The sequence below is a fragment of the Aythya ferina genome (assembly GCF_964211825.1).
Source record: "Aythya ferina genome assembly, chromosome: W".
Classification (NCBI taxonomy): domain Eukaryota; kingdom Metazoa; phylum Chordata; class Aves; order Anseriformes; family Anatidae; genus Aythya; species Aythya ferina.
Window position 1 is genome coordinate 15,684,616 of NC_140313.1, and position 13,465 is coordinate 15,698,080.

At 44.0% G+C, this 13,465-nt stretch overlaps 1 long non-coding RNA gene across 1 annotated transcript; it reads left to right on the top strand.

The window, feature by feature from the left end:
* LOC311426431 lies at nt 1-7,636 on the top strand. The gene is made up of 2 exons (XR_014686748.1): nt 1-263; nt 6,688-7,636. It is a non-coding gene; the product is annotated as an uncharacterized lncRNA (long non-coding RNA).
* The last annotated feature ends 5,829 nt before the right edge of the window (nt 7,637-13,465 follow it).

Here is a 13,465-nt window from a genome sequence, read left to right on the forward strand (position 1 = left end):
TTTGTATTTCCAGTCATCAGATCTTTAATATATTTGAGCAAGCAATCAAGCAGGCAAAACAGCACTGGGCGGCTGGGGAGTCTCTGCTCCACCACAGGCGCGCACCTCACCCCTGCCAGAGTCCCCTTTTATTATCTAGGGGTTCTGGGTTGACATAGCACATCCTGGTTTCTTCTGCGGTTGCGCATCCAGTTGCTAGGGGGTCGTCACGGGCTCTCTGGTGGTCATGGGGTTGAAGGTCGTAGTCTTCCTCTGCGTTGTAGGTGTGATAAATTAGTAGCGGTTTGTTCATTGTCCTTGAGAATTTAAAGAATCTACTGAGGAGATAAGGTTTCACAACTCACGGCATTGTAACATGGGGACAAAGCAAGACATCCTGTTTTGCCCCCACCTGAACACAAGCACAACGCATGATCACCGGAGGAAGAACAACGACTCCCAACAACAGACTGCGCAATCTCAGGACAGGTCTCGACAAGTCGACAGGTCTCGACAGGTCTCGACAAGTCTCGACAAGCCGGAACTTCAATGCTATAAAACAGCGACACTGGAAAGGGGAAGTTGCGTGCTGTGGTGGAGCGGAGACTCCCCAGCCGCCCAGCGCTGTTTTGCTTGTGTCTGCTTACTTGATTAATAAAATAATTTCAATAGACCAGTAAATTGTGTGGTCTAATTTATAACAATTTGGTGCCGTGACTCGGATGAAGGCAATCTGATTGAAAGACCTTCGGAGGGGGCGCCCCGCTGATTTCAGCGGCCTTCGGTAGGACTACTTTCATTCAAACCCTTCACCGACGAACCCAAAATTAGACACAAGCAAATAAAACCGGTAAACCCCAGGCAACCTTTGTGCACGAAGCCCGAACGAAGACCCACGGGGTGGGTAAGTATAGGCCGGTGTTCCGTTCGGTTGGGGTTGGGTATCCCGGAGCACGACATTTGAGACGTCCAAGTGTGGACGAAGCGAGTGCGGACCCCTCGGTAGTGCGGTTCCCACCTCCCGCGAGGGACTGGGCCACGAAAAGGGGGAAGCGTTGTGTGTGTGTGTGTGTGAAGGTGCTCCGGAAGATGGGACAGAAGAAAAGTAAGCCTTCTGGCCCCATGAGGGAGGGATCCAATGCTGTAGGGATACCCTCTGTTCCTTCTGATAGTCCGTTAGGACAAATGATTAAGAATTGGGATGATTCCCCTTCTAGGCGGGGAAAGAGTAAAGTTAAAATGATTTATTATTGTATAGAAGTGTGGGGCAACAAGCCCATCAAAGGGGACAGCGTTTTCTGGCCCCCGTTCGGCTCCTTTGAGGATTGGGTATGCCAAGCCCTCAATATTTATGTTAACTCTAAGGAGCCCTTTAGTTTGGAAGAAAGTGAATATGCGCACCTCTGGATAAATTCAGATACGAGGACGCATCTATATCCTCTAAAAGAAAAAGGAGGGCGGGATAAAAAGAGAAAGGACTTAGAAGTCCCAACACCACCCCCGCCCTATATTCCACTGCCCGCACCAACGGCTCCCGTCCTTAATGGACTCCCCGAATTAGCTAATCCAGGAGAATCGGAATCGGATCATGAAACACAGGGGCCGGTAACCAGAAGCAGGGCAAGAAATCAGAAATCTGCTTTAAGGGAGGGATTATATCCTCTACGAGAAATAGCGATGGGGGGACCCCAGCCAGGAATGGAATATGTGGCCATCCCCATTAACTCCGGGGATGTCCGAGATTTTAAGAAAAGGACAGGAGGAGGGTAAGCAAGCTTTAATGGCAACTGGCATAGTGTTTGCAGCTGCTGAGGAATAATTCTAACTGGAATAATAACTGTACATTGTATATTGTATATATAAAAGCCCGGGCATTTTTGTTAAAGTATTCTTTTATTCATATGTTAATATGTAAATATGTAAATATAAGAACTGCCATTGAGGTGTATGTCTAAGGGAACAAAATTTGCCCAGGCATATTATCGGCTCATCAGGTTTAAATGTCCTCAGTGTAATTGTCAACAGGCAGTTAATTTACAGTGGTTTGATTTTATTTGTGTATCTATATATTGTGGATTTTGGAGGGATTGGGATTGACTAGTAAAGAGCTTCTAGGAAAACAGTGGAATATTAACCACTGTAGATTACAATAGGAAATGTTCAAAGCAAAGAAACCTCGAGGAAAAGCCCCCTAGGGTGTATACTAACACATTGGAGGGATATAGTGGGGTGAGAGTGTACAGAAAGTAAAAGAACTCTTATCAAATATTGTAATCAATGGTGGCCACTTTATAAACTAGAGGATGGAGCGGAGTGGCCCCTAAATGGAACTATTAATTATAACACCATATTACAGTTAATGTTGTTTTTTTGTGGAAAGAAGGAAAATGGGATGAAATATGGTATATTGATTGATATGTTGTTTCAGTATCTTGGAGGGAAAAGGTATGGAATTAAGTTGGACTCTGACTGAGCCTTTGGTGTTGGTATTAGAAAAGTACGGGCTTGAGAAAGATAAAGGAAGTGTTAAAAGGGTTGCTGAAGGTGTTAAAGGTGTGGCATGTAGTATTTAACAGAGCTGTTTGAAATTGAATGAGCAGGGAAAGGTGATGTAGGCATTATCTAAGTAACAGTCTAGAAGTTTTGGTATATTTGCATATTTGCTGTGATGTTTGTTCAGTTTCCCAAGCATCGGGGAGGGGGGGAACAGCCTGCTCCACCAGGGGTCTCTCCAGCGGCCGCAGGGGGGCTTCGGCTCCAGCGCCTGGAGCGCCTCCTCCCCCTCCTTCTGCACTGACTTTGGTGTCTGCGGGGGGGTTTCTCGCTCTCCCAACTGCTGTTGAGCAGCAGGTTTTTGTTTGTTTCTTTGTTTGTTTGTTTTCGTGGATGTGCTCTCACAGAGGCACGGACTGTGTTGCTCATGGCTTGGCTCTGGGCAGCAGTGGACCCCTTTGGGGCCAGATGAAATTGTCCCTTATCTGCCACAGGGAGGCTTCTGGGTTTTTCTCACGGGGGCTGCCACTGCAGTTTCCCACCCCCCCCCCCCCGAACCTTGCCAGCAAACCCAATACACTGGGGCAGCTAAATCATTACTGACTTGTAAAGCTTCAGGGATTAAATTAACTAATGAAACCCTAAATGTGATGGGGGTAGAAGGTACTGGGATAACAGTGCCACTTTTGGGGAATACTAAGCTGAGACCAGGGGATAAAATGATCACTGGGCAATTATTGTATGTATCCAAGGCGGAAACTAACTTGTTGGGAAGGGATTTGATGATTAAATTGGGCATTCAACTAGTAAATTGTTAGACTGGAATAACAGTGTTATTAATGGAGTGCTCTCAGGCCCTGAGAGCAAACGTATATTCACCTCTGACTGGAAAGACTCTGAAATGGGGGTGGAAGCAACAATATAGGTGGACAATTTTACCTCAGGGGTTTACAGGGCCACCTATCTATTTGGGTAAATTCTAAAAAAGGTTTTGGAGCAATTACAACCTCCCAAGGAGGTATTAATGTTACAAATATGTGGATCATTTTAAGGAGAATCGATACTCCCCAATGGGAGAGAAATGCTGAATAAAGTGATAATGAGGCAAATATTAACTGTTTTACATCAGAAGAGTCATTGGGAGGTGCAAGCAATGTGTGATGTTGTTCTAAGAAAGCATGTCTGTGTAGAAATATATACTTTAGGGAAGCACACATGCAGAGGATGCACTATATGTCAAAAGGTAAATAAAAAAGGTCTTCTGTAACCTATCTAGAGGGGGACGGGAGCCAGGGCTTTGACCTTTCCAAAGTATACAGGTAGACTTTACTGAGTTACTTGTTTGTCCTAATTGACCATGTGACTGAATGAGTGTAAAGTTTTACTGCAAGGATTAAAGCAGGCCTTAGAGATTGAGTGGGATTTTCACAGCCCCTGGCACCCCTCCTCTTCTGGAAAGGTAGAGCGAATGAATGGTGAAATTAAGAAACAACTAACAAAACTTATGCTGGAAATTAAGGCTTCTTGGGTAAAATGCTTACCCCTTGCACTGTTAAACATATGGATGCAGCCCAGAACTGATGTAGGAATTTCTCCTTTTGAAATGCTATATGGTATGCCCTATGACTTGGAATTGCCACTTGATCACCCTCAATTCTAATTAAGACTTTGAAAGAGACTCTTTTTAACACCACGATGGGGAAGGCCCCTATGTTGTTTTGCTTACTACAGAAACAGCCGTTTGGACTGCGGAGAAAGGATGGACACATGCCAGCCGTGTTAAAGGACCCATCTGTGACGAGAAGTGGGAGATCGCTCCAGGAAACAAAGACCTGGAGCTCACATTGTGACAAACTCAATAGGTACCGTGGGTTAAGGTAAAGGCTCTCCCCTGAAGAACACTACTGCTGCCGAGAAGAACTAAAACCCTCGTAGTTGGCTGCAACCCAACTGACGAGTGAGGCAGAGGAGTGAATAAGTGGGGAAAGAAATGGGCCTCAGCCATTCCTATCGGTATTTGGGGGTTCTCGCACTGATTTCATCCTGCATAGTGACTCAACACCACTCCCACCAACCTTTTAAATGGACTTTAAGTTGATTCGAAGATCAACAGGTTATTGCAACCCAGATAACATCGGGGGGGGGCCAAGCTTTACTTCTACACTATGTCAGCTGATCTCGAGGCCCCGATGCTGGGAATATATGGGATTTTATTTCTGCCCAAGTTCTAACCCGGGAAAGGGGTACTGTAAATGCCTGAACGTGTATTATTGTGCATACCGGGGGTGTGAAACCAATTTTACAGACTGGACACTTGGGGCTGGTCGGGATAAATTCTTACAAGTGGAATATGGGCTGCAAGGTTGTAACCAATAATTGGATCCTTGTTACAGGTGGCGAGGGCATGGTATAGGGTATACAGGAACCTTCCACGGAAATAAAGAAATATGCAAGGTTCTATATATAAATATAACAAACTTGGATGATACTAGCTGGGTACTAGGAAAAATGTCAGATTTTACGAACACGGAACAGATAGGGGAGGACTCATACTAATAAAGAAGGAAAAACCTGAGACTTCCAAGGTAGTCAGGCCTAATAAAGAGTTAATAGGGGAAGTTTTGGTTGTCCAGACTGTAAAGATACCTGGGACTGCCCAACCTACTACAGTGTTTTCTAATAAGTTGACAGAGTTCTCCTTTCCCACACTGCTTCCAAGCATTGTGAAAAAAGAAAGGGGTTGTACCCGAGGAGATAACTGAAGGGTACTGGCTATGTGTAAGTGTTAAGCCCCCATATTCAAATTCTTCCAAGTGCAGTTGGGGTCAGGAAATCGGGATAACTCTGACTCAAGTTACGGGAAAAGGTAGATGTATCGGCACAGTTCCAAGAGATAAAAATGATCTATGCCATGCCACTGAAAAAATGGACCAAACACACAAATGGTTAATTCCTGCAAATAATACTAGGTGGGTATGTTCATTGTTGGGAGTCACTCCTTGCCTATCTTTAAAATTGTTTAGCATATCTCATGATTTTTGTGTACAGGTGGTCATTATACCAAGGATTCTATACCACACTGAAGAGTATATGTATACCTATCACACAGTGGCTGAATACCATCTGGTAAAGAGGGAGCCTATTACAGCTGTCACCTTAGCCACTTTAATGGCCCTTGGGGCTGCAGGTGCAGGAACTGGAATTGCTTCCCTGATAAAACAAAGCCAGGAATTTACTTCTCTACGCATTGCCGTAGATGAGGATCTGGCCCGTATAGAGCAATCAATAACAGCTCTGGAAAAATCGGTTAGGTCATTATCCGAAGTGGTACTCCAAAACCGTAGAGGGTTGGATTTGATTTTCTTACAACAAGGAGGACTGTGTGCAGCCCTACGTGAAGAATGTTGTGTATATGCAGATCATACTGGGGTGGTAAGAGATACAATGACTAAATTGCGGGAAGGATTAGAAAAACGCAAAAGGGAAAATGAGGCTCATCAGAATTGGTATGAATCCTGGTTTAATTACTCACCTTGGCTTACTACCCTGCTATCAACCATAGCAGGGCCCCCTTGTTGTTACTTATATTAACACTGACTTTTGGACCATGTATATTCAATCAAGTAATCGCAATTGTGAAAAGTCGATTAGAAGCTGCTCATCTTATGCTTGTGCGTGCTAAGTATGAATCTCTTGAGCAGGAGGAGGACAACGCAGAAACTTTGATGCTCAGTAAGCAGATATTGCAAAAATTCAATGAACAAAATATGTTTGAAAAAGAAAAAGGAGGGATTGTGATAAATTAGTAGCGGTTTGTTCATTGTCCTTGAGAATTTAAAGAATCTACTGAGGAGATAAGGTTTCACAACTCACGGCATTGTAACATGGGGACAAAGCAAGACATCCTGTTTTGCCCCCACCTGAACACAAGCACAACGCATGATCACCGGAGGAAGAACAACGACTCCCAACAACAGACTGCGCAATCTCAGGACAGGTCTCGACAAGTCGACAGGTCTCGACAGGTCTCGACAAGTCTCGACAAGCCGGAACTTCAATGCTATAAAACAGCGACACTGGAAAGGGGAAGTTGCGTGCTGTGGTGGAGCGGAGACTCCCCAGCCGCCCAGCGCTGTTTTGCTTGTGTCTGCTTACTTGATTAATAAAATAATTTCAATAGACCAGTAAATTGTGTGGTCTAATTTATAACAGTAGGTTGAGGGCCTGCTGGTTGGCGCACGTGCAGTATGTGCCAAGGATTGTCCTTTCCTTATTTGGACATTCCAGTTACTGCAGTTGTTAGCTTGCAGCAGGAAGTCACCACAATTGTTTGCTCAACAGGATGTTGCGGTTGGAGGTATGCCAGTTATCCAAGGTTACAGAGGTTAAAACAGCTTATCCGGTTACCCCAACTGGTTTGATAGACAAATTCTTTATACAGCCTGTTGCGTTAAGGGGTGTAGCTGATTAACTGTTACGGGCCTGGTCGGATTCAGGGTACAGAACCAGTCGGACATTTACCAAAAACACATTAACCGTCTGGGGGTCCAGTCAGACATTCACCATCAACGCATTAACGGTCTGGGGGTTCATTCAGACATTCACCAAAAACGCATTAACCATCTGGGGGTCCATTCAGACATTCACCAAAAACGCATTAACCGTCTGGGGGTCTGGTTAGATTCAGAACACTGAACTATCACGGATAACCACCCTCACCCTCGTTGCACTTAATGAGAGTTATCACAATGCAATCAAGTATGGTTTATTACAGCAACAGATAATCAGGTTCTTTTGGATTGCCGGTGATAGGGACTGTCTGCAAAAGCAAGCTAGTATGCATGAAATACACAGGTGTTATAGATGTTACAGATGTTACAGATGTTATAGATGTTATAGATGTTACAGGTGTCACAGGTGTCACAGGTGCGCAGTCTAGAAATAAACGTGTTAAAAGGATCAAAGACTCTATAGAGATTTATAAGCAAGTATTCAGATCTCACCCAAAGGCATCCCAATGGGGGGGGAAGAGAGGCTCAGCCCGTCGACTGATCCCAGGAGTCAGGAGGTCCTAAGGATGTTGTCCTCGGGATGGTATCTCCCCTGACGGTGGTATCTTCCCTAACATCCCCTCTCTCTTGGGCCAATTTATATTATTTTCTATCTTTTAGGTGGAGCTTGAGTGGCTCTAGTCAAGCATATCTTAGTTATGATTGGTGTAAAGTTTTCCCGTCTCCGTTTAAAGTAATAGGCTCCGAGAAATTCAGAGCGCATGCTCAGTGAGGGGTGGTCGCACCTTGGAGGCGGGTAGCTTTTGGGATGGAGGTGTGTTTTGGTATTATAATGATATTATAATGAGCAAAAAGTACACTAGGGTACAGCATTTGTCAAAACATGACAGGTCTTTGGCTTAGGGTGGCAAAAAGTGCAGCTTTGTGCACAAGAACAATCGAGGCCCCACCTGATTACAGAGCCTAGCCGTGGTGTCTCCACTCCACTCTACGCTCCGTGCTGTTCCTTAGAGCTAGCACACCAAGTTTCCCCAGCGCGATAGCATCTAAGGTTGGGAGCCTAGGGAACGCTCAGATAATGCAGTTATGTCCTACCCTGAAAGCCTCTTCAATGCTGTACTTTTTCCTTAAAATGTGAATGTTAGTTTTATTTTCCTAGTTACTTCAGGCATTTACACCACACAGCCTTTATTACAATCCCCCCTTTTTGTTTTTACCATTTTGTTCATCAAACCGGGCAATGGTTTCCCGGGCTAGGGAGAGGATGGGAGTTTCTCTATTAATAACTTCATCATCCTCTAGGTGTTCATATTGTTTTCTTATCAACATTAGGTGTGCTGCCTCCAATCTATTCTTTACTAACCCAATGACCTTATTCAGTATACAGGGTCCAAAGGTCAAAATAAGCATTAACAGTACTGTTATAAATGAAGTCTCAACTCAATCTGAATCTAGTAATATTTATACTTATAAAAGGTACAAAAGGCAAGTAAACAGCACTGGGTGTGCGGGGAGTCTACGCACCACCAACATGCACACATGAACATCAAACATTATAAATACACAGAACATTGCTTTTACATACTAAACCCAAGTATGCCTATACATTTGTACAATCAGAAAAGGTAACAAACAATCCTTTAAGTTCCATGACTTAAAAGTTTCCATTTTCCATCCCTTTTCTTGACTACAAACAAGTCTCCATTTTCCATTCCTTTTGAACAATATGTCTCGCTTTAAGTTGTCAAACAACTCAGTCTTCAGGCCTTATGCATCCCGTTCTTCCCAGATTGAAGAAAAGCATATCCATCTCCTTTTCAAGGCCAATAGGCATGGGTTAAAAGGCACGTCCAGGTCAGCAGGGGGCGTAACAGCAAAAGCCTTCTATGGCAGTAGCAGTGGGGGGGCCGATGGCGTAGCAGTCGGATCAGTAAAGGAGCCCGCAGCTCCCTCACTGTCTGGCAAACCACATGGTTCTGACTGTGGTCCCACAGGGCTCTTTAAGGCCTCAGAGACTGCTTGCCAGGTGCCGAGCAATCCCCCGGAACCTTGTCGTTTTTAGTTGCAGAGTCTCACACCTTGACCTCAGTTTGGTCCATGTTTCAGGATCATAAACTGTCTGATTGTTAAGAAGGAGAATAATCTGTAAGGTTATCAGGACAGTCTTTGTTTCTAAGGACGTATGATTCCCCATAATGCGCAACTGCTTACCAGTGATATTGTATAGACTCACTTTAGAATAGAATAAATCTTGTGGTTAAAAAGTAATGAGAACAAAGTAAATGACATCTTGTTATCTGTTGTCCTTCTGTTATGTTGAAGCATCTTGTTATTTGAAAACATCCCGTTGTCTGTTAACCCTCAGTCAGGCTGAGACTTGAGATAACTTGAGTCAACTGTCCGTTATGTCTTGTTAACTGAGACATCCTGTTATCTGCCGACCCTCAGTTAGGCCGAAAGCCAACTCAGATGGCTTTTGGCACAATTTTATATGTTTTTTTTTTAAACAAACAAACAAACAAACAAACAAACAAAAAATAAAATTATGATTCGTTTTCCAGGAGCTGGATCACCCCGACAGGCTGAACGGTAACAGAAGCCCAAATCAGCCCTGAAAGCGGGCCCAACCCCTTGATTGAAGGCGTTTGCCTATTGTGATCCAGCTACGTGGGCAGAAGATGGATCCTGGGGCTATAGGACCCCAATATATATGCTTAATAGAATAATTAGGTTACAAGCTATAGTAGAAATGGTAGTAAATAAAACCGAAGATGCACTTGGATTAATTCCAAACAAAATACCAAGATGAGAACTGCTTTGTATCAAAATCACTTAGCTTTGGATTATTTACTAGCACAAGGAGGAGGGCCGGACTGCTCAGGGTTAGGCTGGGCATCGGTCAAGTGGGTGGTGAGCAATTGCATTGTGCATCACTTGTTTTGTACACATTATTATTAGTAATACTATTATCATAATTATTGACTTTATTATTATAGTTATTATTATTTGCCTGTCTTTATCTCAACTCACAGGCTTCACTTTTACATTTCTCTCCCCATCCCAGAGAGGGAGGGGGGAGGGTGAGCAAATGGCTGTGTGGTGTTTAGCTGCCAGCCGGGTTAAACCACAACAGAACGAAAAGCTGTAAATGAACTTGTAAAAGAAATGAAGAAAATTGCGCATGCCCCAGTTCAAACTTTGAATGGAATCGATCTAGGAGGATTATTGGGGGGGGGGGGCTTTATGGATGTTGATTGGCTTACTAAAATTGGGATGGTTATACTGGGGATATGTGGAGGATTGATAATAATTCCATGTTTAATACCTCGTTTTACCAGACTAATACACTCGGTTATACAAGGAATGCAAATATCTGCGGTACCTGTTGTGGGAATAGAAATGCTGTTTTTGCAGAGTTACATTGCTTAGAGGGAAGGAATATGGTACTGAGATATGCTTACAGTGATAAGAAAGCTTAGCAGGCGACCTTGTAAAATGCAGACAATCAGACTCCTTAGGACAATTAGGTGAAAATCACGGTGTCAAGTCAAGTCAGATAAGTGAAGAAACATTACCACTTCAAGCAGTAAAAATGTCAAAAGAAATCTGAAATTTAACAGGCCAGCAACTGAAGGCCATGCATTGTCTGTGAAGCATCGGATAGGTTGTGAACCTGGATTACCCACTCAGTGGGGAAACAGGGGAGGGTCCTGTCATCAAAAGGTATATAAACTGTGTTTAGCAACTAGTAGGTGCACTCTCCTGCTTGTAGGGCGCCTGCCATTCCAATCGCGAACAAATTACTACTTCACTGAGATCCTCGCCTGAGCCTAAGTTATTGGCTACAGAGTGTTTCTCACACTGTTGACCCAGAACCAGGGAAAGAGAAAACCCATTCCCTGATGATAATAAAAACAAAAGAATATCCAAAATTGATACCAATTCGGCAAGTATTGACTCGATTGGAAAGGAAAACATGAATCAGTACCATGAAAAAGGAGATGGGGGATTGTGAAATATGTTCATCTGATTCGTGTCAATATGGAACAATGCTAGGGCCTCATGATGAAATGTGCCCTTCTGTCTTACATACCCTTGTATAACCACAAGTCCAAGAGAAACCGAGTGGTTATCTTGCAAAAGAATGGTCTAGCAGTGTTGATAGATGATTTGAAGTGTAAACCTTGAGACTCGGGTCTGGAAGATAAGAGACTAGGGGGGAGTTGTTTTTTTTGAGATAACTGCTGACTATTGCACGAGACACAACTTTCTGACATCCATCCCAGAGACTACTAAATAAGGAGAGGTGGGAAGGGCTAGAAAAGCGTAGAAGAGAAAGAGAAGCTCAACAAGGATGGTACGAGTCTTGGTTTAGAAGTTCTCCCTGGTTAACTACCTTGCTATTGACAATAGCTGGACCGTTGGTACTGTTATATATGGAGTGGTAATTCGTGTTGAGAAAATGGTTGATATTAATAAAGAAGGGGGAGCACTTCAACCAGGCCAACTATGCTCCGCCAGTCATGGACGCTGATAGTAATAGACTTAAAGGATTGTTTGTTAAACACTTGCCTTTTAAAACTTTGCCATGTTTATGTTTCAATTGATACCTTTTCTGATTGTACATATGTATAGGTGTACTCGGGTTTAATATGTAAAAGCAGTGTTCTGTGTATTTAGAAAGTTCGATGTTAGTGTGTGCATTTTGGTAAAGCGTAGACTCCCCGCACACCCAGCACTGTTTACTTGCCTTTTATAAATATTAATAAATTCAGATTGAGTTGTATCTTCATTTATAACACTCCTTATAATCCTAATATTGCACCGGTGGCAGAAGCAGCCGTTCCAGGAAGGGAGACAGGGACTGCAATTAACCCTGTCCCTTCCCAGAGCTTCACCTTCCCTGATACTAACAGTACTAACACTAACTGTGTATCCTCTTAGGTGAACACCCCCCCCCCCTTTACCTCTTAACCAGAGGTTAGCAGTTTTAAGAAGGATATGAAGTCTTTAAATGAGGACCCCATCAGGCTAGCTGAACAATTAGACCAGTTCCTAGGACCTAACTTATACTCTTGAGGGAAAATGATATCTATACTATGTTGTTTACATTTTGTGATTATTAAAGCCTGGCAAGATACACAGAAAATGCTCCAGAAGGCAGGAGGATGTAGTGAACAGTCACTGGGGGGCCCTCTTGCAGGAGACTCTGAAGCTGAATTTCAGGAGGGGAGATGAGAAGGAAAAGCAGAGAGCAAAACTAATGGCATTGACAGTGTAGCAGGTAGTGAGGCAGAGGGTTGGAGAAAGAGGAAGAATATCTTTAGGGGGAGTCAGGGCCAGGATGGAAAGGAGAAGAGAGATGAAGGAATGGCAGGCAAAGAAAGCTACCTGTGTTGTGGCCTGAATCCTAGCAGGGACAGGTTTTGATAAGATGTTTTAAGTGTGGCCAGGCTGGCCACTTCAAATAGGACTATCCGGAGTGGAAGAAGGAGGAGAGAAGAAAAATGATATACTGATATGTTGTTTCAGCATCCTGGAGGGAAAAAGGTATGAAATTAAGTTGGCCCTTGACAGAGCCTTTGGTAAGAGTATACTCTGGATAAAGATAAAAAGAAGTGTTAAAAGAGTTATTGAAGGTGTTAAAGGTGTGGTATGTAGTGTTTTACAGAGCTGTTTGAAGTTGAATGAGCAGGGAAAGAGGATGTAGGCATTATCTAAGTAACAGTCTAGAAGTTTTGGTATATTTGCTGTAGTGTTTGGTCAGTTTCCCAAGTATTGGGCGGGGGGGGGGGGGGGGAGGGAGGGGACAGCCTGCTCCACCAGGGGCCTCTCCACGGGCCGCAGAGGGCTTTGGCTCTGGTGCCTGGAGTGCCTCCTCCCTCTCCTTCTGCGCTGACCTTGGTGTCTGCGGGGAGGTTTCTCGCTCCTTGCTCTCCCAGCTGCTGTTGAGCAGCAGGTTTTTTATTATTTTTTTTTCGCTTTCTTGGATGTGGTCTCACAGAGGCACAGACTGTATTGCTCATGGCTTGGCTCTGGGCAGCGGTGGGCCCCTTTAGAGCTGGCTGAAACTGATTAAGGAGGTATTGGGGAGGCATTGGGGAGGCAAGGACAATCCCCAGACATGGACTGTATATCTCAAAACAAGACACTGGAACTCATGATAAGGAAGCGGCAGACGGACAGAGAAACAAACGTAAGGACTATAAATCTCAAAACTGGACATTGGAATTCATTATAAAGATACAACAAACGGAAGAATTAGCAACAACCAGCTCTTGCAATTAAGAAACCTGCCAATTCAGCAAATTCCTGACCAAAGGTGAAAAGTACACTGTGAGGAAGACTCGGGGTCTTCCTCCCAAAGACCCCTGCCCACGTCCCAAAGACCCCTGCCCACAATTCTTGGAAGGCTCTACGCAGGCGCAAGGTGCCAAAAGGCTAATTAGCATAAGAAGCGAGGGAAGGCGGGGATAGGTAAT